The 24,286-nt window shown below is 46.8% G+C and overlaps 1 long non-coding RNA gene across 1 annotated transcript in view; it reads left to right on the top strand.

Moving 5' to 3' along the window:
- Window positions 1-23,850, top strand: part of LOC122569040 — a 72,449-nt gene extending 48,599 nt beyond the window's left edge. Inside the window, exons 2-3 of the long non-coding RNA XR_006317305.1 lie at window positions 23,497-23,662; window positions 23,721-23,850. This is a non-coding gene — a long non-coding RNA (uncharacterized LOC122569040). The remainder of the gene's footprint in view (window positions 1-23,496; window positions 23,663-23,720) is intronic.
- The last annotated feature ends 436 nt before the right edge of the window (window positions 23,851-24,286 follow it).

The raw sequence follows: 24,286 nt of genomic DNA, 5'->3' as shown, positions 1-24,286 counted from the left end.
TCGAGTCGAAACCGGACGGGGCACGCCTCCCGGGGACGAGTGCTTTTACCTCTGGCCGATCGGGGCGCGACGTACCGCGCGCTGACTATAATATCGAATATATTGGATAATGATAAAGCCGCGAGCACGTATACCCTCCGCGCACGGGTGATTGGTTATTAGTTTTGGGACCGCGATACGATCTTAATGGGAATACTTAGGTGGGAGGCTCCGAGACATTGAAGATGATCTATACTCCGACCCGTGTACACGCATCAGGTCCGGCTGATAGATCGACCGACCCTATTCGTGGACCCTACCGTGCTTCCTTCACCCTTCTACCCCTCTGATTCCTTTTTTCCACCAACACACCGATCATCCGTAAACTTATGCATGGCTACGTACACGAACACATTCGTCGTGCACACTACCGGACACCGTGGTATGGACGACGGTGGTGCGGCAACGGCAACGGCAACGGCAACGGACAACGGGCAACGGCAACCCGGCAACAACACAATGCAGCCAACACTGGGACCGATAAGATCGGGATCCGAACTGCTATGTCGAGAACGCCCGCTGGGATCCACGCCTTTTTTGCACGCAACCTCCCGACCGTGATGCGTACATATATCTGCTACCTCCCCTTGTTCTTTTACCTACGTGGCTCGTTGTTATTATTAGGATAAACGAGGTTTTTCCCCTTTCTCGCAGTTCCGGAAGAGGGCCCGATAGAAAAGAGCCAACGCAAAGTCACTTCCTACTACCGGTATGCTACCGGACATCTGCTCCGCTTTCTGCCTTCCCTGCGTTTCCTGATCCCGCATACTCACGCACCCGAGGGATTCTGTAACCCTTTCCTTCTTTATTTTTTTTTTCTTTTTTTTTGGTCATGCCTGACCGCGTAACAGTAGCTCCGATATACCGTGGAAGTTGAATAGAAGCTAATGCTGGTTTCGTTCAATCAGGCAATAGGAAAAGAAATTGTAACCTGTGAGTTTTTCAATGGGTAGCCCGTGTATGTAGAGGAGCAAGGGTATCAAAAGTCGGACAAGTGTCGAGAGGGTTTCAAGAAAGTGTTATTCTTCCATCTTTTTTTCCCCGTTGGTTAGAGTTTCGTGTTTCGCCAACCTGATCGAGAGTATCGAGAGAGTCGGTGAAACAAGAAGGAGAGACACGTAGGTCGGAATATTGGACACGTAGGCTTTTTGCGACCCCTCGTTTCTACAGCGTGGTTCACCGAAATTAGATTAGGTTACTTATGACATCGACGTAACTAAATCACATTCTTCGCGTGTTCGAGTTCTTTGCATGCACCTTTTCCCGTCGTTCGGTTTGATTTATAGACTCGGGATATTCCGCTCCCCATAAGCGGCGCACGGGGAACCAGTCGCTCCTTTCGGAGCTATGGCCCACTGGTAACTCCAGCAAAAATAACGATTGTTCCGCTCTTGGATCTCGCTTCGGAGAACTGTCGTTCGGCGCAAACATGAAGTTGTACAAAGACCGTCCGTGCATTGCAATTATACGATCGAATTATTCATTTCTCAATTTACATCGGAACTTGCCTTTCCAATTAAGAAGTACGAAGAAAGTAACGATTTCTTAATCAAAGAAAACATGTTGAGAAGGAGAAACTCGTGATGTGCATACATTTGCCATTTAAATATCACTATTTGCATTAACGGTGGAAGCCTTCCGAACTTTTGAAAAAATCAACGTTTTAAATCCACAAAGCCGTCTGACGAGGGACAAAGTTTGACGATTCGACGGTAGCTCCATGAATCGTAAAACAGGCATCACAGGCTACGTGGGTGTCGCGTGACGCGCAATTTTGTGTCTAACAAACGTCTGGAATTATTCACTCGCACCAGGCGGCACGTTCTTCGTGATCCACGCTACGAATTCGTCCGACGAGACAGTGCACGCGGCGAACGCGTGACACATCGATGCGTGCATGAACTATAAACGTCGCGCGCGAAAAATACGACAATCGTCGATCTGCATATTCTCCGATGCCTCCGCCCGTCTCGACGTCATTGGTCCCTGCATTTACATGTATACGTACGCCATAAACCGACGACGTCTTATGAAGTTGCATTCGCCGTTGAATGTCCCGCGTTTCTGTCTGTCGAGGAACACAAAATATCGGCTGTTAATGCTTCCTCCATGAATAATTAAAAGAATAATATAAAGAAGCCGTATAGAGAGGTGTATGGTTTAATTTGGACAGAAGCTTTGTTCTTTCGAGAGTTTTGAGTTCGCTGCAGGGGAATTTTGAATGGAATGGATTTTCAGACGAATATTACATATACGGAGCGTAGGCGTGAATAGATTTACGAGCACCAGGTGCGATCGAAACACCGGTTTCAAATACGGAATTTGGTAACCCATTGTGCAACGAAAAGACGGTCTCTTTGAAGTTGTTTTTAACACCATTGTCTTCGCTATATAGTGTTTCGAAATGAAATAAAAACGTATGATACGTGAACACATACGACGATACTATCACAGGCTTCAACTTCTCACGACACGTTCATCGCGAAATCATCTCGATTCACGCTTTGATTTCCGAGAAAACTCGACTTGTCCGAGGGACACGGATCGAAACGCGAGATTTCTCGAGGCTACGAGGCGAAAGATTCACGATTTCAGCTCAAGGAGCCGGGAGAGGGGACAGAGAGAGAGAGCAGAGGACGACGAGGAGGACGTGATGAATCCTCGCGATTAACACGTCACCGTGGAAGAGCGTGTTTAATCAGCGCGCGGAGAAGACGCTGCGGGGCGTCCGCATTCGGACCGTCGGCCCTGTCGTTGCAACCCTTTCAGGCAGGCTGGAACACCCCGCTATAAATAACGGGGCGTTCTCGAGCCACGCGGGGGGATGACGATGGTAATTGTGAGTTACGTCGGTCTTTCCTTTGGGACCTGCTCCTTGGTACGCGTCTACAACACACCAAAGGTAACGAGACTGATCAAAAGCTCTGCCCCTTTCTTACGTTCTTCTTCCGCGACTCTTAAACGGACCATGAACAGACAAGCGCACGCAACATTTCGACTTGGGATTTATGAAGATCACCTTTCGAAAATCGAGAACACTGTTCGTGTGTTTCTTTTTCGGGGGTTCACGCTCGGATAAATTGGATCAGTTTATAAGTATTTATTCAATCAGTAAAATTTCCTTTAAAGAAATGGACTTCGTATAAAAGGGGTTCCACCGTATATTCGTACTGTACAGTCCATGTTACGAAACACGAGTAAGATAATTACCTTTCAAGAGTATATATCTATATATAAACATTAGAATTACGTAGGCTTAGTTAGCAATAAGGAAAACGCCTACGTATTCCAAAGACAGCAATCAGCCGCTGTGCAAGCTTGCTTAAGAATCAGATAACCTCAGCTTCGAAAAGCGACTCGTAGCGAAAGATTCTATCGTTGTATCCCAGCGGCTGCCAATTAACATTTGATTCGGACGATTTTCTCATAGAAACAGACTGAGCGCATTTCGAAAGTCATAGATCGACCTGATAGAATAGCCTCTGTAAGAACCATCGAATTCTCGATCGAAAATCCGCTCGAAGCCGTTGTTTTACACGACTGTTGACGACGCAGCGAGTCATAAGTAAAACAGGTGATACGATCGAGCGTTTCACTCGATCGACTCGCGAAAATCGTCGTCGTGCAGGTGAAAGTTTTCACGGTAGTCGCTGTTGCCTGTGGCGTAATGGCAGTCGCAGACTGAATATATCTGAATTCAATAGCGAGAATGCAGTCGCGTGGAACAAGACAAGAGAATACGACCGACGAATAATAATGTGTAACACCGCGCAGTGGCGAGGAAAACAGAGTAGCTGGAAAAACGGGAACGGGAAGAATGGACGATAGATATGCGCAAGAAAAAGCATCGACATCGACGTAACTGCTGAATCACGGGCACTCTGAATGAGCTACGGTAGTCATGACGATATAAGAATCTATTATACAGTCACATCATTGAATCTTTGCGTCGTGTAAGTATCATCGAAAAATATCGCACATTTGTTACGTATCTCTTGTGATTATTCATAGAGCGAGAGTTCCGTGTTGGATGAGTCAATATGCAAAGCAAAGGAGACAGAACAAGGAATATTGAAAATAAATCGTTACAATGTAACGGATTTTTCACTTTACAATTCCTAGCGTCAGAACAACTATCCGTCGTCGTGTCCTCTGTTCAACGATTCGTGAGAGTCGTTCCATTTATCAGGGAATTGTTACTCGCGATGGAACCTTGCGATTGTTTACTGCTACACCGTAAAAGCTCGCATCCAGGCGGAAAAGTGCGGCATTTATCAACATCGGGGAACAGATCGAATTTAAAGCGTCGATCTTCCCATAAGGGGACGCGTCCGAGCAACAACCTAGCCTTGCCAAGATCGGTAACAATAGCCTATTCTCTTCCCTGCGTACGCAGACGAAACTTTCTTCTCTTACGGGTATTCCCGATGTACGACTCGTAGCGTCGTTAATTAATCCCGCAACCTTGGCTCGCGCGAGCAAAAAACCAGAAAGCACGAAGCGACAGTACCGTGGGTCGTTCGGTGATCGCCATTGTCCGATCTTCGCGATCTTCAAACTTTCTCTCCCTCTCTCTGTGTCCGTCCTCCGTAGTCCGGCTACCGTGCCTCCACATGCGTGGCCGATGAAAATGGCATCGACGTTATTAATTAATCGAAAGTCGAGCGACGTCGTGGTCGTTCGTGCGCTCTGATCGGCTCCCTCCTTGTTCCGCTCGCACGAAAACCGAGAGACGACGGGCACGGGAATCGACGAGAGGCAATATCTCTGCGATTAAACGCGGTGGCCCTTCGGGACCACCGATCATCTCGGGAACGGGCGGACCTGCGGTTCGCCGGCGAAGTCGTTCGGCAAAAACCGGGCGCTACGCAACACCGGACCCATAAACAGCTTTTTAGGCGATCAGCGTGCGCTTGAATATTCAACGAGCGGATCGTGGCGCGCCGCCGCCGCCGCCGCGGACGGAGCCGCGCGGCAATTAATATTGATTTTATTAAATCGAACTTTTTACACGGGCCTCCACTCTCTGGCCAACTGTCGCGACTGTTACGCGGCAGCCGAAAATACGCGCGGATCGCATACCACACGGCTACCTCGCGGTTTTTCCACGCTTTCGACTTCGCGGATATGGCCTTGCGCGCCTGTGATCACCCTCTTTGTATCGGTGTCGCATTTTTCGGGAAGAGAAATCGGTGGGATAGGGTACGCGTTTTCGATGCCGGTTCGAGCCTTCTGTACGTTTTTGTACAACCAGGGATATACGTGTGGACGTCAATTTTGCAAATTGATTCGGTTTTGGCGCAGGTACAGTTAAAGATTGCGGTCGCTCGATGTAATTCTGCTGTAAGAATCTCGACGAACGTTAGTACACGTCCGAAATGAATTGGTCGCTCGAGGCCACTTCCTTCATTGTGGACGTTGCAACGGATGCAACGCTGGAGCAATTAAACGGCCAATTTGGCGTATGTCGCTATTAAAACGATCATAAAGCTGCGGGTTATTATCAGTAATTAAATAGATCTCCGAATGTACCACTGGTTCGTTGCAATTTGCCTCGTCTGTGTTATATTCTTCCTGCATGTCGGTGCAGGAAAAAAAGTCTGCATTATTAAAACGGCACTGAAATGACTTTTTCTCCGATGATCAATACCTGCGCGGATTCTTTTAAGTGTCGCTCATCGAGCTTCGATAGTACACGGAAAAGGATCAAGGAGAAAAAATCGCAATACAACAACCACGAGTAACGTGTACAATTTTGTGAAGCGTTTCCCCTTTTATCATCGTCTCGTACCTGCTGTTTTCAGCTCGAGCCTTAAAGAGGGATCGTTTCCTGGCTCTTCTTTCCTAGAACTGGGTGTCAAGTTATTGCCTGATCTCACTTTTATTACCTCCTCCATTGTTACGCTGTCGACGTTTCCACGATCATAAGGAACGAAACGTTCTCTTTAGAACGCCATAAATCGGACACGTTAACTCAACATCTATCTAACATTTGACTACCGTTTTCCCAGACTGTACGAATTAGATTGTGTTTGAGCACATTTGAATCGCTCTATTTGGTACGCGTGGTTTCAGTTCGGCATTCGGAGAAAGAAGAACTTCATCTTCCGATAAGTAATAAGATATAAAAGAGAGCACAATCATACGTATAACGCGATGTCAAGGGATTCATTAACAGAAATACAGAACCGAGACAACCGCGAATCTCCAAGGGCGAAAAGATGGTTCATTTACTCGTCAGAACAAATTTATTTGGCCAATCCTGAAGGTTTCCGATGATATCCCGACGGTGAACCATGGAAAAGAGACAAAAGCAGGAGGGTGGCGTGATCGGTGGCAGATGCCGTGATCTCAGTGGGACGCCAAGCGGGGCGTCTCAGAAGTGAAGACGTTCGAGTAATTGGCCCTCTGGTTCGATTTCAACCGTTGCATAGCAGCCACGCCAGGAAATCTCGATTCGAGGGTCCACCAACCAGTCCCCTTGGCTCTCGTTACACCACGAGCAGAGGGAACGCGAACAGTGTCGGCGGGGAGCTACTGATTACAGAGCCGTCCGCGACTCCCTGCTCTCTTTGCCGCGCGGCTGAACAGCGAGTCTCCGCGCGTCTTTAGTCGTGATCCCAACACTCGCCATCACCTTGTACTCTTGGTACACGTGTTACCTGCCGCGCATAATAAGGCCAGTCGTGCACCCTACTCTCTTTCACTTCTATTCCCCTTATTTTCCCAGATAACCCCTTCTGTTTCTTTCTTTTATCCTTTAATCTTTTTCTTTCTTCTTTTCTCCGGTTGTGGCGCAGTTCGCGCAACGTCGAACGATCGAACCGATTCATTCGCTTCTCGGAAGTCACCGAGCGCGACCGCGAGCACAAGCACAACCGCTTCATTGTTTACGACGAACGCCTCGATGATTCTCACGATCCACGAAGCGGTGAGAGGATCGCCAGGAGTTGCAGATCGTTACCGCGATTCGTTGTTACACGGATGACGGCCGATGAATAGAAATTTTAATCGATTCGGCATTAATTTGATCGGCGCTTTATTCGCGAAATGACGGCGGAGCTCCTAGCCGACAGGGGCACGAGTCATGTAACGTTACATCGATCTGTGAAGAGGCTCGTTAAAACGGCGATTCACCCCGGTCGGAATGCTGACTCGCGGCAGCCAGCCTGCCGCGGAAGGCGTGGATACTGTCACGCTTGCGCGCGACCAAGACAATGACGCGGTGAAAACGACCGAACGCTACCAACCGGGAATCCTTCCTCGTGAAACGTTCTCCAGGTTGAAACGGACACGGAGAAGAGAAGAGACGAGGCAAGTTTCTCTTCCGTTCGTTCGTTCAGTTGGTCGTTTTTGCTACGAGGTTGGTCGAGTTGATGGTTGCGACTCGAGTGACGGAATTTACTCGGCTGCTTAATTACGCGCGCCCTTTCTTGCCCACTCGTTTTGCGGAATGTGTTAATTTCACGATAGCGCGCGTTACGGAAGGCGTGGACGTTGTCACGCCTAGACAACAGGAACGCGATGACGAAGTTGAAAACCTTGAATCACCCGCGATGCTATCGGGCCGAGGTTCGTCGCGTTTCACGCGCCATCCTGTTGCTCGATTTTTCTCGTATAATCGTCGAGAATAATCGCTGTCCTTCTGTGCTGCGTGCGATCGTCGCCGTTGGCTGAGATGCGAGATCCACGCTGTTACGCCTGATCGCCATCATCGTTCCAGGCACCGCGTTCACGTGTGCGTATGTGCGTGTAACGATTTTATTATGTATGCAGCTTTGGTAAAAAATACCCTTTATATTAGCCAAGACGAGTTTCGAGCATCTTTCGTTATAGCTACACTACCGATCGTCTCTATTAATCGCTGTTTAGTATATGCACGTCTACGTCGCTGTGACCATCGTGAAGCAACAATTAGGGATGACACACAATCGACCGTGCAATTATCCGACAAATTACGGCGAATTATTGGCAAAGTATAGTCCCATCTCGCGCGACCCGTCTATGCACAATGCATCGAATAGATGTTTACGACGAAACCGTGGGCGGTTTGCGTTAAAAGCGGTTTCGTATCGCACAATGTGTCACGATTAGAAAAGCGTGGGACGAATGACACAGAATAACGCTTGAATAGATCCGGAACGCGTGTCTAGCTGATCACCTATAGTTCGATCGGTTCGGTATTCATCCGAACGTCTTCCTCGCGTAATCGTCGCGTCGAATAACTCCTTGTCAGCCACTAGACACGAACCTCGTGAAGCTCTGTTTGCATACACACGCGGCGCATTATCAGCGTGAAATCTCCCTCTCTCTCTCTCTCTCTCTCTCTACGTCTCTCTCTCTCTCTCTCTCTCTCTTGTCTCTTTATATCGTCTTCATCGTCGTTCGTTCGTTGGTACGAACAGAATCCTTCTCGAAGGATGAACACGTTCGCGACAGGAAACGTCGGAGACATCGAGCGGACAGTTTTTCGAGCGATCGACTCGCAGGTGGTTTTCGCGATGTCGCGTGTTCCCGTCGCACGATACCATCTGCGCCACTAATTCCCGACGATTCAGCGAAAGTGACGAGCACTGCTCGTAAATTTACTCGGTAAACCGGGCGGAACGGTTCCATTGGGGACTGGATAGCCGGCTCTCGTGACTTATCCAGCAACCACGAAGAGCAGAGGAGCGAGCGCGCGCGCGTGAGCAAACGCGAAACCACGCTCAAGCGGACAATGGGACCGGCCGAGAGTTGCCACACCGGCCATTGTTTTTGCGCCGCCACGTCGTCGCGCTTTTTACCTGCATTAACGCGAATTGATTTCACGTGAAACTGGCATCGTACACCGTGAACCAACCGGTGAAATCTTGTTCTCGTGCGCCAAAGATGCGCAGCGTACACGTTGCTACTAAGTGACGGACCTTTGATTTGTTGGTTGCTTCTGCCGAATAGAATTGGAGAGACTGTGTATTTTGAAATACAGAACGGTATAATGGGAACAAATACAGAAAGTTTTTGAGCTAATTGAAGCATTCACCCTTAATTTCTTACTGCAAATCGATCAATGTTCGGATGTTCATGAACGGCATTGTGTGATGGTATATGAAATACAAAAGCCAAAACGATCAGGTCCATTGAAGTTAATCGTTTGATTTATGAAAGCTAGACACTAATCGTGTATTGTGATACTATGAGAAACTTTCAGTAAATAGAGTTAATCAGTCTGGTTTCCAAATGATTCCTACATATTTCAAACATGTCAGATATCGCAATCGCGCGCGACAATAAAAACAATGCCCGAACAAGATGCTAATTGTCTAGGATAATTAGCTTGTTTTACCAATTGAGGCGCATACTGGAGCGGTTAGAAGAAGCTCGCGTAAATCAATCAGTCGGTGTACGAGCGTTTCGACGAAGGATAATTGGAGTAGCGACAAGTTGATCAGCGCGGCTTCTTTCTCCGTGTGGCGTGGAATGGAGCGGATCGGATTCTACTCGTTCGATGTACGATCCATGGAGCGGTGTCGGAGTCCTTAGTCATCGACTGGCCGCATCGCGAGCGTGCCTTATGAGGATCAAAAGAAAAGAGTAAGCTTGGTGTTCCGCCACCCTTGCCACCTAATTACTTATTCCAGCGCAATGACCTCGCTGTTACATTCTTGTTCTATCTCCTTCTTTTCGTTCTCTTCTTTTTTCCCGCTCGATAATAGATACTTCTTCCTTATAAATGATTTTAAACGACGTTTTAAAGACACCAGAGAATATTCGAGTAACAGAGTCATTGGACTATCACGCGGACCGGCAACACGGTATGATTCCAACGCTCATTGCGAATCAACCGGTGGAAATCCGGTGCAACGAACCATTACCAAGAACGAACGAACGAACAGAAAGAACATTGTTGCGAAAATAGATACATCGAGTCGAACAGAACGCGCAACGTTTCGTTCCAACTGCATCGAACGTTGATCGATAAAACTCATCTTTTAAACGTATTCCAACGACTCCATTATTGAGTGGAATATTGCTCATTGTTCATACATATTCATACGCGATTATCTCGACGTTTGCTCGCAGCGAAGGTGTAGACATTAGAATTACAAAATCCAGTATGCCAGGCGGTTTGAATAGCGACGCGTCATAGGTATCGCTATTCGGCATTGTGTTCAATCAATTGTCTGAGAGATGGACGACGGAGGGGCGAGAGACCGACAGGGTGAAAGGCAGAGAGGGATTCCTCTCGCTACGTCCATCCGTAGCCAGTAATGTTGATTGCGAGGAATCCTGTATCGGCTTCTCTCCTCTCTCTGTTCTCTCGAGTTTCGCCGCGGTTCTTGTCGTCGCGCAACTCCGCGTTTCACTGCGCCTCGTCGCCGCTCAAACCGCTCCCGCCAGGATGCTCGGCTCCCTTCTTCCGCCACGAATCGAATCGCGATCGGATGTCTGTTACCGATGTCAATCTACCTTTTTGCGCTTCCGTCGGCTCGACGAAAATCGGCCGAGACACGGTGCTGACTCGACGATTCCTCCTCGATCGCGGTTCCCACATTTCCTTTTGCCTCTTCCGATTCGCGTGACCGCGAGCTTCCTATCTTCTTTGTCCTCGATTCGACGAATGATTCGATGAACTTTTCTTGAATTTCAACGATGAATCGGTAGAGTCGCTTGATATATGGCTGTAATCGAATATTTTTTCGAATTTCTAAATGTTATTCCGAACGTTGTTTGGGTTGGCGTGAATGCTGAAGGTGGAGATTTCTAATTCCTATATTTAACGGAGTTGACACCCAAGATAGGGAACGTAGATCTTAGTCTTCGTGACATTAGTTACGTGGTGCTTCGTTTCATCCGTCCTTCACCAATCCTTCCGGGTTATCAGGTTCCACTCCAATCAACAACCTTCGCTAAACACGAAATACAACGCGCTCGTATACAACCAACGCTTAATTTTCAATTTATCGATTCGATCTAAAGATCCGAGATAGAGGAGATTTCGAGATGACGCATCATGGTTTCCTTCGTTATATTACTAAACATATTGAGATCGCAGTCGCGTCGATAAACTTCTAAATAAAAGGTACATACCACGCGTTCCTGTCATTTACGCCTATTCTCACACGTAATTAACTCGTCACGACTCTCGCAATAAATAGGGATAAACGATGAGCATTCCCAGAAAACGTCCCACGATAGTTATCACGAGTATAGTCGACGTTCGTTTGCCAAATCCGTAAAATCCTTCTGAATGAACCGAGATCCTAATCACGCGGAGACTAAAAATGACGGGGACTCGAAAAATGGTACAGGTGACCGAAGGTGAACAAATAATTATGCAAATAGACGAACGATAAGATCAACGAGAAAAAGCGGCGCCGATCAAGCAGCCCATTAATATCTACATTCCTACATTGCTTCGTAGGTTCACAGACTTAATTTTGTCCGAAGAATGAAATTCCAGTATCGAAATTTATGGAGACACGCCAAGTTACAAGAACGCTTTCTACACCGTTTTGTCACGTCTAAGTATGAGCATAAATCTCTGCTACGCTTTTTCTCTATCGCCTCGTACGGTTCCGACGACGCGACGCGTAAAATACCCATTTCCGCTTATCTTTGTGAACATGTCCGCGAAAAATCACAAGCATTTTCGCGTTTAGATGCTAAACTTCAACTGTCGACAGGTAACAGTCTTCTCGATCGAATCGTGCGAATTCTCGTTTTATTATCGCGATACTGGCAGATCAAAAGAATTCTTGTATAGTATGTCGAGATATACTACGTCTTGATAATTCTTGATCACCTTTTCTTCTATTTGATCTTCCTATTTCTCTCGGTCTGTCCGTTTCCTTCGCTCTGTTGCACAGCAATGTGTAACGCAGATTTTTCTCTTTCTTTTCTGGTTTTCTGTTTGCCTGTAACAGTAATTCGTTCATGCGCTTCAGGCTGATGCGCGCACGCTTGCGTCCGCGCGCGCCGGGGTGTTTTATTGCCGTGAACCATCGACATTCTTCCCTCCAGTTCTTCTTTTCTTTCACCCTTTCCGCGACTCTGACCACACTTGCTCTCGACGCGTGCGTGGCCCTCCTTCTTCTGATCCTTCTCCCCTCTCAATATCTCACGGTTACGCTCGACTTCTTTTTATCTTCGCTCCCACCTTCCTACGTTGCTTACTCCGTTACCTGTCGAACGAACACCATTCGAAAGTAAATCCATCGATTTTGAAGCTTGAAAAAATTACGATTCTTTTCTCTCCTTTCAATAAACGTAGATTTTCGATTCGATGAAACGACATTCGATTCCTTTAGAGATTCGTGACTTCAATTCTCTATACGGACAAAGATTCGTCCGATTTAAATCGTACTTAAAGCAAATTCCCGCGGCGTGCACGGAAACTCGACTGATCGCCGTGGAGATCTCGCGCGAACCGCTCAGCATGTACACACACCTCGGTGACGAGTTAGAGCGTACTCAAGCCGCAGGGATTACTAGGAAACACCGGTAGTTAATACGAGTCCTTCGCCGATCGTATCGGTAATAGAGGATCTGGCAGGAGGTGTGATAGCACACAGGACTTAACGAAGAGCAAGAAAAGCAGGAAGGAGCGATGTCACGCCGAGACGTTGCTCTTCCCTCGAGACACCTTAGTGCTCGGTGAAACGACCGGCCATGAGGCAAACGACGACGACGACGACGACGAGAAAGCTCGAGAGGAGGACGAAACAGAGGAAGAGGGAAGCTCGGTTGACGGTACTCGTTATCCCGACTGACTGCCAACTCTCGAGCAGTACTCGTTGCGATATCTTCGCAGATTCGTATCTGGGGTTACAGATCTTGCTTGGCGTTTGCGTACACACACGCGTATACCCGCGATGCTCGTTGATCCGGGAAATCTTTCTGCCTGCGTACCCGCGAACAAACAGGGCGTGGAAGAGAAGTCACTGCTTAAGAAGACACATCGAACGGCTCGTGTATGTACTCGGGATGACAAAGAAATAAAGTGGCTCCCACGATCGTTTACTGGTATAACGAGTAATCGATACCGGTGTTGATAGAATAAGCCAATAAGTTACGAATTTCCAACTTTATGTATGTACCGTAACCCCAAAAGACGCAGCAATGAGGTTAGAAGATCTTTGGTCCACACTATGGTTCGTTGATTCGTTTGGTAGGTTTTTCGAGCACAAGCAGCTCTAGACTCTAACTCTCTCTCGGCCCATTCCCCCCGTTTCCACTGGACCTCTCTGTTCACCTCGTATGCAAACCGGCTTTGCCATCGTGAAAACAAAACGACGAAAGAGAGAGAGAGAGAGAGAACGAGACGAGGAGACGGTGCTTCGAGCCACCAGGAAACAATCCTCTTTCCTCTCCTTTCTTCTCGATCGTCCTCGCCGTTGTCCTCCGTTTCTTCTTCTTCTTTTCCGCTCCCTCCTTCCTTCCTGTTCTCCTGGCTCATCCTCGTCCCGCTTCTCATTCCACCATCCCCGGTTGCTTCTCCTTTTGTACGCGACATCAGCGACGCCGTGCAACATCTACGAGATCGGCGATCTCTCGCCGACGACGACGAAATCGTCCTTTCTTCTTCCTTTTTTTCTTTCCCTCTCTGATCTCGTCTTCCGTGTGGTACAGAGAGGCAGAGGGAGAGCAGACGCAGAGAAGGAAGGCCGTTTCACGGATTCCTTCGAAAACACGGCCGCGACTCCGCTTCGGACCTCCATTACCAGCGCGAGTCCTGCTAACGTCCCCCGAGAGATTCGAGCCAGTGATTTTGATAAGGGCGACACGCTTGTGAAGGATATAATGTATTTAATACGAGAGATCGGCCGGCCGATTAAATTTGAGCCTCTCCTGTTCGCGCGATCTCGCTCTCTCGCGATACCCACTGCGGCAGCTTTATCGCTAGACATATATATTAATTGTCCCAATTTTACGTCACGCTGAATTACAAACAGGCAAACAGGTCGCGATAACCATCGAGAAATATAAGATCGTCGGCTAAACGAATCTTAACGAGTCCTCGAAGCGCGCCTCTGGACGCTTCGCGTAATTAGCCGAATATTTACTCGAATATGCTGGTAGCTCGTTTAGTTAAGAACAGCGACAAAAGTCGCGACCGATCCCGACGTTGGACGATTTAATTTTCTCACTGGGTTTTATTTAATTAACCACGGTGTCGATTAACCTCGTGAAAGGTGCGCGGCCTAACAAAACGAGCTTGGCTCCTACCGTGCCAGCCTTAATAGGGTGGCAGAAGCTACCCCGGCGCTTAATCTCCGCTGACGGTGATGATTAACGAGGCGCGAGCGATCAACGCTCGCGGTCGCACCGTTGCCACACCTGTCGCCTTCGAGCGTTCGCGGGGTTAAGTGGCAAGAACCCACGAGGCGCAACAATCTCGCATTCCTGCGGGACCAAGGAGTAGATGCGAACACACGCGAAGATAAATAGACGTAAGACAATGGGGAGGGACCAGTGTTCTTGCGGCGTTCCCTGGGCGGAACACCGAGTTCACGTGCTTGGAAATTTGCATTCGTTCCACCCCTCGATTCGTTTATAAATCACTCGTCGACCGTGCCCTCGCTCTCGCCCTCCTCGCTGTCCACTGGATATTCCCTTGATATCGCCGCGAGAATTGAAATAACCGCCGATGAGATTTTGCTATTGATAATGGAAATATTGCCCGATACGTTGAGAAGAAAAATTCCAGTCTTTGATAAAATTTTTACGCACATTAGGGGAGCGTTACGTCGCGTATAACCATTTTTTTAAATTTCTAACCTCGCAGAAAAATTACATCTCTAACGAATTTCTGTTGCCTTAACCCGAACTGCCTCTGTATTTATCACTTCCGTTATTTTTTTGTCTAATCGCGCCATTCCTAGAAACGCATCCCTAATTACCTGATGATCACTGACCTTGCCTACGCGTCCTGGAGCCATCAGAAGCAAGACACGCGAGGCCGTTCGGGTTTATCGCGATCGTACGAGCGGCGCGATTACAGCGTTAATGTAAAACACGCGCGGGGGCACGGTCAGGTATTAAAAGCGACGAGTATTATGCTCGGCGCAAGCGACGCTCGACGAACAACTGGAGGAAGAGGCCGAAGCTTGCGCGGCACGGATGCTCACCGACTGTTCTATAATTTTATAGCGCTCACTTTTATCACAGTCTCTAATTAATGGCCTATAAATTATGTGCGACGAGTCGTTAATGGCCGACGCACACACGACTCCTGCTTGTGTATGGTCGAGGAATCTCTTTCTCGCATACACGATTCTCATGCTACGCGTGAGATTCGCTCGAGAAAATGTCCCCCAGTCGAACGACGCGGACAATCGCGTTCCCGGTTCGACAGGTGTTTTGCACTCGTAAATAATCGATTGTCAAATTGATATGGCGGCTGGACAAATTCGCGGAAGCGACTTTCTTGATTGCGAGGAACGACGATGGTAGAGACGATCGGTAGTACACATCGCGTAATGTAAACTGCAAATTAAAATCAATTCTTTATGCTCCACTAACGACACTGAATGTACAAGTTGTTTCTTGTATTATTTTCGCCTATTCTCGGACTGATGGGATTAGATAACCTGAACCTAAACAGAATTTCCTATAACCTAACGAACCGAATCGAAGATTCTAGAAGTCTCTTAATTGTCCCCTAAATTAGTCGTGCAATTTCCCGTTTTAGTCAATTTACACGACCGAGCGACGCAATCGAAACGGTACTTGGAGCTATCTGGCCAGCAGACAGCTCAAAACTCGTTCCATAACCGTCGCTGTAACCGAAAACACAAACTTCAAAAAGCCTGGCCAAGGGTTCAACTGTGCGAAAGAAAGAGAAAGAGAAACGTACAAGCGTATGTGGCTTCGGCATAGCTGCCACGACGTGTACGTACACGCACGCACATATACGAAATGGTACGTACGCGAAGAGAGAGGCTCATTGCCAAAGCATGCAGGCTTGTCTTGTACAATTTGCTCGAACATGTCCGTCGCGGTCGGAACGCTCGTTTGAACCGGTCGGGGAGCGTCCTCTCTTCCTCGACGAGATGAAGAGGATACACGGAGCCTCCTCACGGTCCCGTGGGATCGTGCACCGGCCAAATCCACGGTGTAAATTCCCCGAGTCACTCCTCTCGCCTCCTTCTGTCCCGCTTTCCCTCGTTTCAACCCTTCGATCCAGCTACCTCTCTTTTCCGTCCAATCGAACGGACCGCGATAAATCTGTGCCACGTACCCTGCTCTACCACGGCCACGTTGAAAAGTAGAGATCGAGAGGCTGCTGATCGTAATCCCGTGTCGACCACGAAAAATCGCCCAAAGAAATCCCGGATTTTGACTCGACTGCTCGTCGATTATCCTCATCGATGGGTGTTTATGGTGTCACCGAGGCTAAAAGCGATCTTGTCAAAAGATAAGATGCTACTATTGTGTCTTTGAAATGGGTCGGTCGTTTAAGGATATTTACCTGTTAGCGAATAACTCGGTTGCATTGGGGTTTCGAAAAGAGGAGCGTGTGCCTGTGAATTTGCGGTTTCTATTTGTAAAACGAATGGTGAAGGATTAATGAACTTGACGATATAATTAGCAATGCGCTCGGAGAAAATAACAAACGAGAAGATAAAAGACAAAGACGAAGATAATGGAGTTTCTCCGAGTAACGATAGATTTTACAGAGATTTGAGAGAAAGAAAGTGCTTCTAGTTGCGTTTGAGAGATGTTCTATGCAGCTACGAGTTTCTTAACCATGGAATTCGATTCAATCGCATAATTAACGTATGGCGCGGAATGGACGCATACCCGGCTCGTTATTAGAATAATTCCGTAGTGACGACTAATTAAAATACAATGCTCAGCAAGAATTCGTGATCGACGTTGGCGTGCTGACAGCTCCGGAAGCGGAATTCATCTGTCAAGATGATTAACAACGCGTTAATTAGGCGGACGAGACGCGGCTTATACGAGCTGCGTCGACTGTCGACAGAAAAATGCGACGAAGCAAAAAGCACGGAACGCTGCGCGTTTAACGCGTGTGATTAACCTTCGATTCGATGCGGCTAATTTAGGAACGCTTCGTGTCGTTACTGAACGTTACTTCTTCTTCCTCTTATAGCTTTCATTGCGTAATCAATTAACAATTTATGCACAGTCCACACAGATTTGTAACATTACATGCTTCCTTCTCTGGAATATTCTCATTGTTCTAATAGTGAAAGAAAAGAAACCATCCATTTTCCCAGCTCTCCATACTTTCTAACAATTAACTTCAATAAGTACCATTCTCATGTAATAATAAAGTAGAATCTTTGTTGGTCCCATATTAATCCCATGCAGCAAGGAAACAAAAGAATCGATGAATATCAATAATACCTCGCAACAAACGTTAGACAATGGTGAAAATTCTGCCTGTAATCTGCCTGTGACAGGATCGTTTTTCCAGCGAATGACCAGGAAACAACGGTCGATCTCGTGGAAACGATCCTTTCTAACTGTACAATCTTGTTGAGGTTATTATGACGAGTGTTCGAGTGCGATGATCAGCTTGCATGACGTGCGCGCGAAGACTGATGCTCGCGGCAACGTACACGGGATTGATTACCGCAGTCAATAACGCGGCTGTGTGTATCGATGAGAGCACGAGGAACGAGAGAACGTTAACAGGTCAATGAAATTATACCGTAACAAAGATTGATGCCGGTGTGATTGATGATTGATGATACGCCGGCTGTGTAAGTGGCAAAAAGCAGTTTCCACCTGATCAACGTAACTCCGTCCTATTTGTTCGTCTATCGTTACAATTTGTAATCCAACTTTTGTATGCGTGGAACGCCCACGCAACGAGCCGCAGGCCGGAGATTCTCGTTGCAACGAACGAGAGAGACGAGTCCGTCAAAGCCGAGCATCGATCAGCCTTCACCCTTGCGTTTTCAACGTCTAAATTGCTTAACCGGAGACCACTCCTACTCTTATTTATCAGAGTTATCGGTACGAGTGTCCAAGTCGTCGAGTAAATGTACTGAAATATGAGTGACATTTGTTGCACATTCATATTCGCTTAATTAAAACTCGAGCTCCGTTTATACACGATTAAAGTATGTACATACATACTTAATATCATCTGCTGTGCAACTGCAAACTATAGGGTCCGCAAGGTCAAACGCCGTCCTCGTCACTAACAGATCAGGCTTTAACTCCGTCCGTATATCGGCGTATTCCACCAAAAACTCGTCGATATTCTCGCGACACATCGTCAACGGAGAAGGAAAGGAAGAAAGAAGAGAAAAACGCAGAGAACAGGCGGCAAAAGAATAACGACGAGCGCAGGCATGCCGAAAACTCATCGGGCCCCTTTGTAGCATCGAACTCGCGCCAGTGTATGCTCGTCCGAACCATCGGTCGACGGTTCTCGCCACGTAGAAGGACGACGGTTAGCGCGGTACTAATAAAAATAATTACGGTATCCGTCGTTGCTGCACGTCGTCCAAATCGAAATCTGATAAGGGAGTTAATAAATGCCGTAGCCGAACGCGGTGGACAAGCCACGTCGAGGGCCACCGGATCATCCGAGACGACTGTACCGTCGTCGTGGTCCTCTCTGTTCCGATGGCCACTGCGGAATGCGTCGTCTTCGGGCCCTAATGATTCCCGAACCTGGACCCACCAGGGACCCTGATGATATCTAGGCCGGACAAACGTTTCTCGGGACCCGCAACAGGGAACCGACTTTCTCTCTTTCACCATCGTGATTCTCGTGGTTAAAACCTCCCTGGCGTACTGTCGACGCCAACGTCGATCGGCGTGCAGCCTCGATAGAATTCTTTTGGAGTTAAGTGTTACTAATTTAGCGATTACGATATTAATCATCCTGCTACCGGTCCCCGAACCGACCATCCTACTCCTCTGGCTCTCTGTTCTCGTTGGCTGAGTGGCGAGAGATGGATGATCGAAGAGATGTCGAAGAGCGATGACCATGGCTCTCGTTGATTTGCGTACCGCCGCGACTCACGCCGAAGAGAGGAGAGGTTAACGATTCGATAGTTCTGCTTGTAATTGGTGATTTGTAGAAGTGCTTCTAATGATGCTAGGCAAGACTGCGGAGATGTGACTGACAGCAATTGACTCCAGAGAATCTTTGAGGGTCTCGAGAATAAAGAAATTGATTTTTAAAGTTTGCCTTTGTGGTACAATGTTATCTATATAATCTGCCATTTCCTAAAAATGAGTACCAAGGAAGTAAGAAGGAAGATCCTCTTTCGGGTAATATCTTCGAGTATTTACCCCACAATTCCACCAAATTCTACGACCGATCCTTGGTTTTTAATGCGTCATCTCCGGCTTTACGGGTTCCAGATGGTGTGGATCCCGTGATCGATCTAAATCTCGACTACCACGAGAGGGCATACAAAAGAGGCCACCGTGCCAGAGGAAGGGAACACTCGTTCTCGTTTTAACGCCTTAGCGAGAAGGTGTTGGCGTCGCGCGTCGCACGCTCGATCTCTTCCTTTTTTCTTTCTTTCTTCTTCCTTAACACGTTGGTTCGCGCGACAACCTTCCGCACGCCACTTCCTTTTCACGGCCGCGTGTGAATGCAGCCTAAAGCGAGCACGGTCCAGGAGACGGCTCGATCTCACCGCATTGTCGTACGGTGGTCCCCTCGACTCGTCACCCCTCGACTACCTCCACCCCCTGTCCACCGTGACGCACGAACCGTGGGGGATGAATGTTCGAATCCGCTGGCCGAATGAATGGCGGAGTGATGTTTGTTTTGAGTGCAGGTTCTCGCGCTTTGTCTCAGCGGGAGCCGCCACAGTCGTTTTTCGACGGGCCCGTCTTTCGCCCTCTCGTTTCTTTTTCGTCCAGAACCTTCTCGCCTCTCGTACCCTCCCTTACCTTTCTACTCCTCTTCTGTTTCTTTTTCCCTTTATTCGATCGCTCTCTCCCTCTCTCCCTCTCTCTCTCTCTCTCTCTCTCTCTCTCTCTCACTCTCTCTTGCCGATCAAGAAACACAGCCGCCACGAGACTTTTATGTGATAAGAAAAAGAGAAGGAAGCTAGTCTGTCCGCTCGCGGAATACCATACACACGGTGTGGGTGCGCCGAGTCTCGCGCACGCTCGTTTTAGAATTTCCTCCTCTTCTTTTTCCCTTTTCATTTTTTTCTTCTGTTTTTTGCTGGTATTCTCGCGCTCGATCCAGTGTGCGATCAACGAATTCGATACTGGCAGTTATTCCGGACAAACGCCATTGTTCACCCTCGTGCAGAGTATGTATGCATTTCAGGAAAACAACGGACAATAACGTTCATTGGTCTATTCTGAAGCTTGCTTCTTTCTCTTACAAGGTTCGTTTCTCTCCTCGTTTTGTTCTAGATGGTACGCCTCTCGAACCGTTTGCATTTCAATTTATACGATAAAATAGCTTGTGTGGCCATCTTTACCGATACGCAAAGAAGCATTATAAAGCGGTATCTCCGGTATACTCGATCCATTCACACGTACGTCCTCTGTTCCTCTCATTCGCACTATCTCTCTAATTTACTCACGCGACAAAAACGCCGACTTTTACTGGATTCGACTCTCCAACCGACTCGCTCGCTACTGTTTGCCTTTCGTTACGGGATTTCTTCAGCTTTCTCCTTCGTTAATAGCTTCCTCGGAACGTTTCGATGCTTTCAAAACTTTTCTTCTTTCTCTTTTTAGACACGATTTCCATCGAACGCATCGTGCCTGGGTAATTGCAGTATAATAATTGAAACGTAAATATTACGTTTATACATTCTTTCTCTTAGAATTGTTATGATTCTTCTATAAATCGTATTTACCGTAACGTTGTTGTTTGACTTTTTGAAATAGCGATAATGAAAATCCAAGAAAAATTTAGAGATAGAAATCTAGCTTCGAAGACGAAGTTATAGTTTCGTAACTCTTAGCGTAATTAAGTCACAAACGTCGAAGTCAGGACGCGTTAGGCTGGTATTTACGAAGATCTTAAGGTGGCATCTCTTTGGTCCGAGTCCAAGATTGTTCCATGAATCATCACTTATCCGCTTTCCACGGTCACTTCGTCGCGCTATTCCTTAAATCCGACGGGAATCTCTTTCGGTGGCTGAAGATGTTCAGCCGCCTAATGCCCAACCTGTACATTTCCATGCAAAGCGTTTCAAGCAGTCCTTGTTTGTTTCGGCGATTAAGATCCTCCTGGCTATCTTTGGAGATTACGCGACACAGGCGCTCATCGAGCTCGAGTGTTTCATCGAATGCCATAAGAGGACTTGGTCACACAGATGCGAAGATGCGTCGTCTTTTTTCGGCTCGTTTAATAATCCTTCGACTGTTGGCAAATTCCACACGTTGCGTAAATTTTCTTTTCAGATATTTAATTATCAAGAGGAACAGTATAATACATATAAGAAGAACATTGCATAATGTGAAAAGAATAGGATCTTGGACGAGTAGAATTATCGAATTTTTTTGTCACGTCAAGAAACGTTGAACATAATTTAAATAGATTCTGTTCTCGACTTCAAAGCGGATAGAATTAAGAGCCTAATGTCAGCTAACAACTTGCAACATTTCAGCACGCGTATTCACTAGTCATGCAAGATAACTTGATGTTGGCCATGTAGGTTACCACGGCCTACGCAACGCGATACACAATATCCATCAGCTGTACACTTGCTCAACAATTAATTGCTTTCAATATTCTCGCATACAATAGAATTGAACAACGACTGGCTATAGACACGACCACGCGAAACGCTACATTATAACAGCAACAGCCTTCAATAACATTCATAGAATGTACGATAATATGTACTGGTATTAATATTAACAGCAATCCGCGTCGAACAACGAACCTCTTTGTTTCAAAGTGTTTGTGTCGATCTCAAAAGTAGCGATCCTGGTAAAGCTCGAACCACCTGCCAATTTTACTCTCAGCAAAAAACTACAGTCCCAGGCACATCTTCAGCTGCTCTTCATTTTGGTGTTCGGGGAATTTCTCAATGTACAAAAATTGTATCGTTTCAACGTAACTCTGATTCAGCAGGATCGCGATCTACGATCTCGACTTTCCGAGAATTGGAAGCGAGCTTTGAATTACAGGTGCTACTATGTGTAACTGAATGAGAAGAAGGCTTTAACTAAAATCCGCGTCGAAATAACACACTATCTGGTTTTTTTATTACTCTAATTATCAGAGTAATAAAAATTTTACAGTTCATTAAACCATAATAACAAAGACAATCTCAACCAAAGTAGCGATCAAATTCGGAAGATGTAATAATCCAGAAAAAGGGTCACCGAACAAGAAAATGGGATATGAAACACAGGAAGGAAAAGGAGGAAGGACTAGCGGCGTGATGCTGCGTCGAGTGCCCGGTAAATTACCGGCGTACGCTGAAGAATCCGAGCGTGGCTCGGGTAATTCCACGGACGGGCGAGGCGGTATCGGTGGGTCGCATCTCCATGACAAATACTGGCAGAACCTCGCGTGGACGCAGATCCTATCTGCATTTTATTCCCGCAGATAAATGGGCCCGCGTACAATGCCGCCTCGCTGCGCTTGATGCTCGCGCGTACACGTGTACACGCACTTTCGACGGAAAGCCATCGCGAGCCAATATTGCGCGCGTACCAGCGCAACGCAAGAAATCGCGAACGATCCACGTTGATCGAGCTATTGCAAAGGTTCGTAACCGCTTCGGAAATCAACGCGCGTCTCCGCGCTTCTTCGCATCGCTTCCGCTGAACCGATTGAATAGAAAGCAGCGTTCTTGCGTTTCGTTCGCTCGCTAGTCTTTCAAACATTCGCAATGCTGTCGACAGCGACGAACACGGTATGCTCGCTTTTATTCTCCAGAGGATTCTCGATAAAGATTCTTCTGGTGCTAAGATAGAAGGGTCGTCGAGGAATCTTTCTTCCTACTTCATACTGATTGATACCGAGCTTCTTTTCCAGTATGAATGTAGCCAGAGAAATATGAAGATTATGTTTTCGTTTGGAAATATGGTACAGAGATTATACGATACTGTAGGGAATAGTGACACGAATTTACATATCAAAACTAAAGTAATGTGATTGACGTCGGCTGATCAAATTTAGCTGAAGTTACTATGGTTAGTATTTTCACGAGGTATTAGTTGACACCGTATATAGATTTCAGTGCAATAATGATGCAAACAAAATAATTAGATGAAAGGAAATATGTTCTTAAGAAAACGATGTTTATAAGGAAGCTATCGATTCTAAAATAGATCGCACGTGAGCTTTTATTTTTGAAGAATTAATTTATATAATCGATAAGAAACACTTATCTTTCGATCAACTTTTTAAGAAAATAGCCAACAACAACTAGGAATATCCTTCATCTTCCTCGCTATTCTATTTCTGTGCAATATAATCATTAAAGTCTCGAGCAATACATTAAGGTTTTATTATAATAACCATACCTATAAAGCGTATTCTATTTTCAGACAAACTACCCGTGTTATGAGCCTCCAAAGTGTGCAAGTGTTACCAAGTTTTCAACGATTTCCTCGTGTTCCGGAGACGCAACGACCAACAGGATGCAGCGAACGCGCGTAATAGCAGCGTCGACTTCCCATAGCCTCGCGCGTGGAACGATTTCTATAACACAACGTAAAATATTCGCGCGGATAAATGGCGAACGCGTAATGACCGGCTTTCGGTGTTACAGAGGGACGCGGTGATACCAATCGCACGCAACGTCGTCTACGCCGCCCTGATAGGAATCCAACGTAGCACGCTTTTACGTGCACGCAACGGACACCCCGTGAAATTAGTCCCTCCAGAATCGACGATGAAACGGTAATCTGCATGGACACGGGATAAATACCTTATCGTGCGTCCATCTATCTTTTCTACGCAACGAAACGAGTATGAGAATGTTGCACGAGGGCAGCCGGTAAGTTGTTCTGATTTATACTACGTATCAAGATATTTCCACACAGGGGGTTTCCTCGCAGGACGTAAGAAAGTCGATACGTTTTTGTGCGAGAAAGAATTACAAAAGTAAAATAATATTAATAAAACGTGAGATAAAGGAGAAGTCTGCTATACAAATAAATTGATAAACACGTATAATCCTCTGTAAAACAAAAAAAAGTGTGCCAAAATTGCTGGTCGACCGCGTCGCAAAAATATTCGCAAATGCAATGGTCTAAAACCAAGGAAAGGTTAATATCAGGCAACCGAGGATGACGAACTATAAATTACTGCAACTGGAATAATCCGAGATCACGC

This window comes from Bombus pyrosoma, linkage group LG7, assembly GCF_014825855.1.
Source record: "Bombus pyrosoma isolate SC7728 linkage group LG7, ASM1482585v1, whole genome shotgun sequence".
In the NCBI taxonomy this organism is placed as follows: Eukaryota; Metazoa; Arthropoda; class Insecta; order Hymenoptera; family Apidae; genus Bombus; species Bombus pyrosoma.
This window is presented reverse-complemented; position numbering and strand designations above follow the sequence as displayed.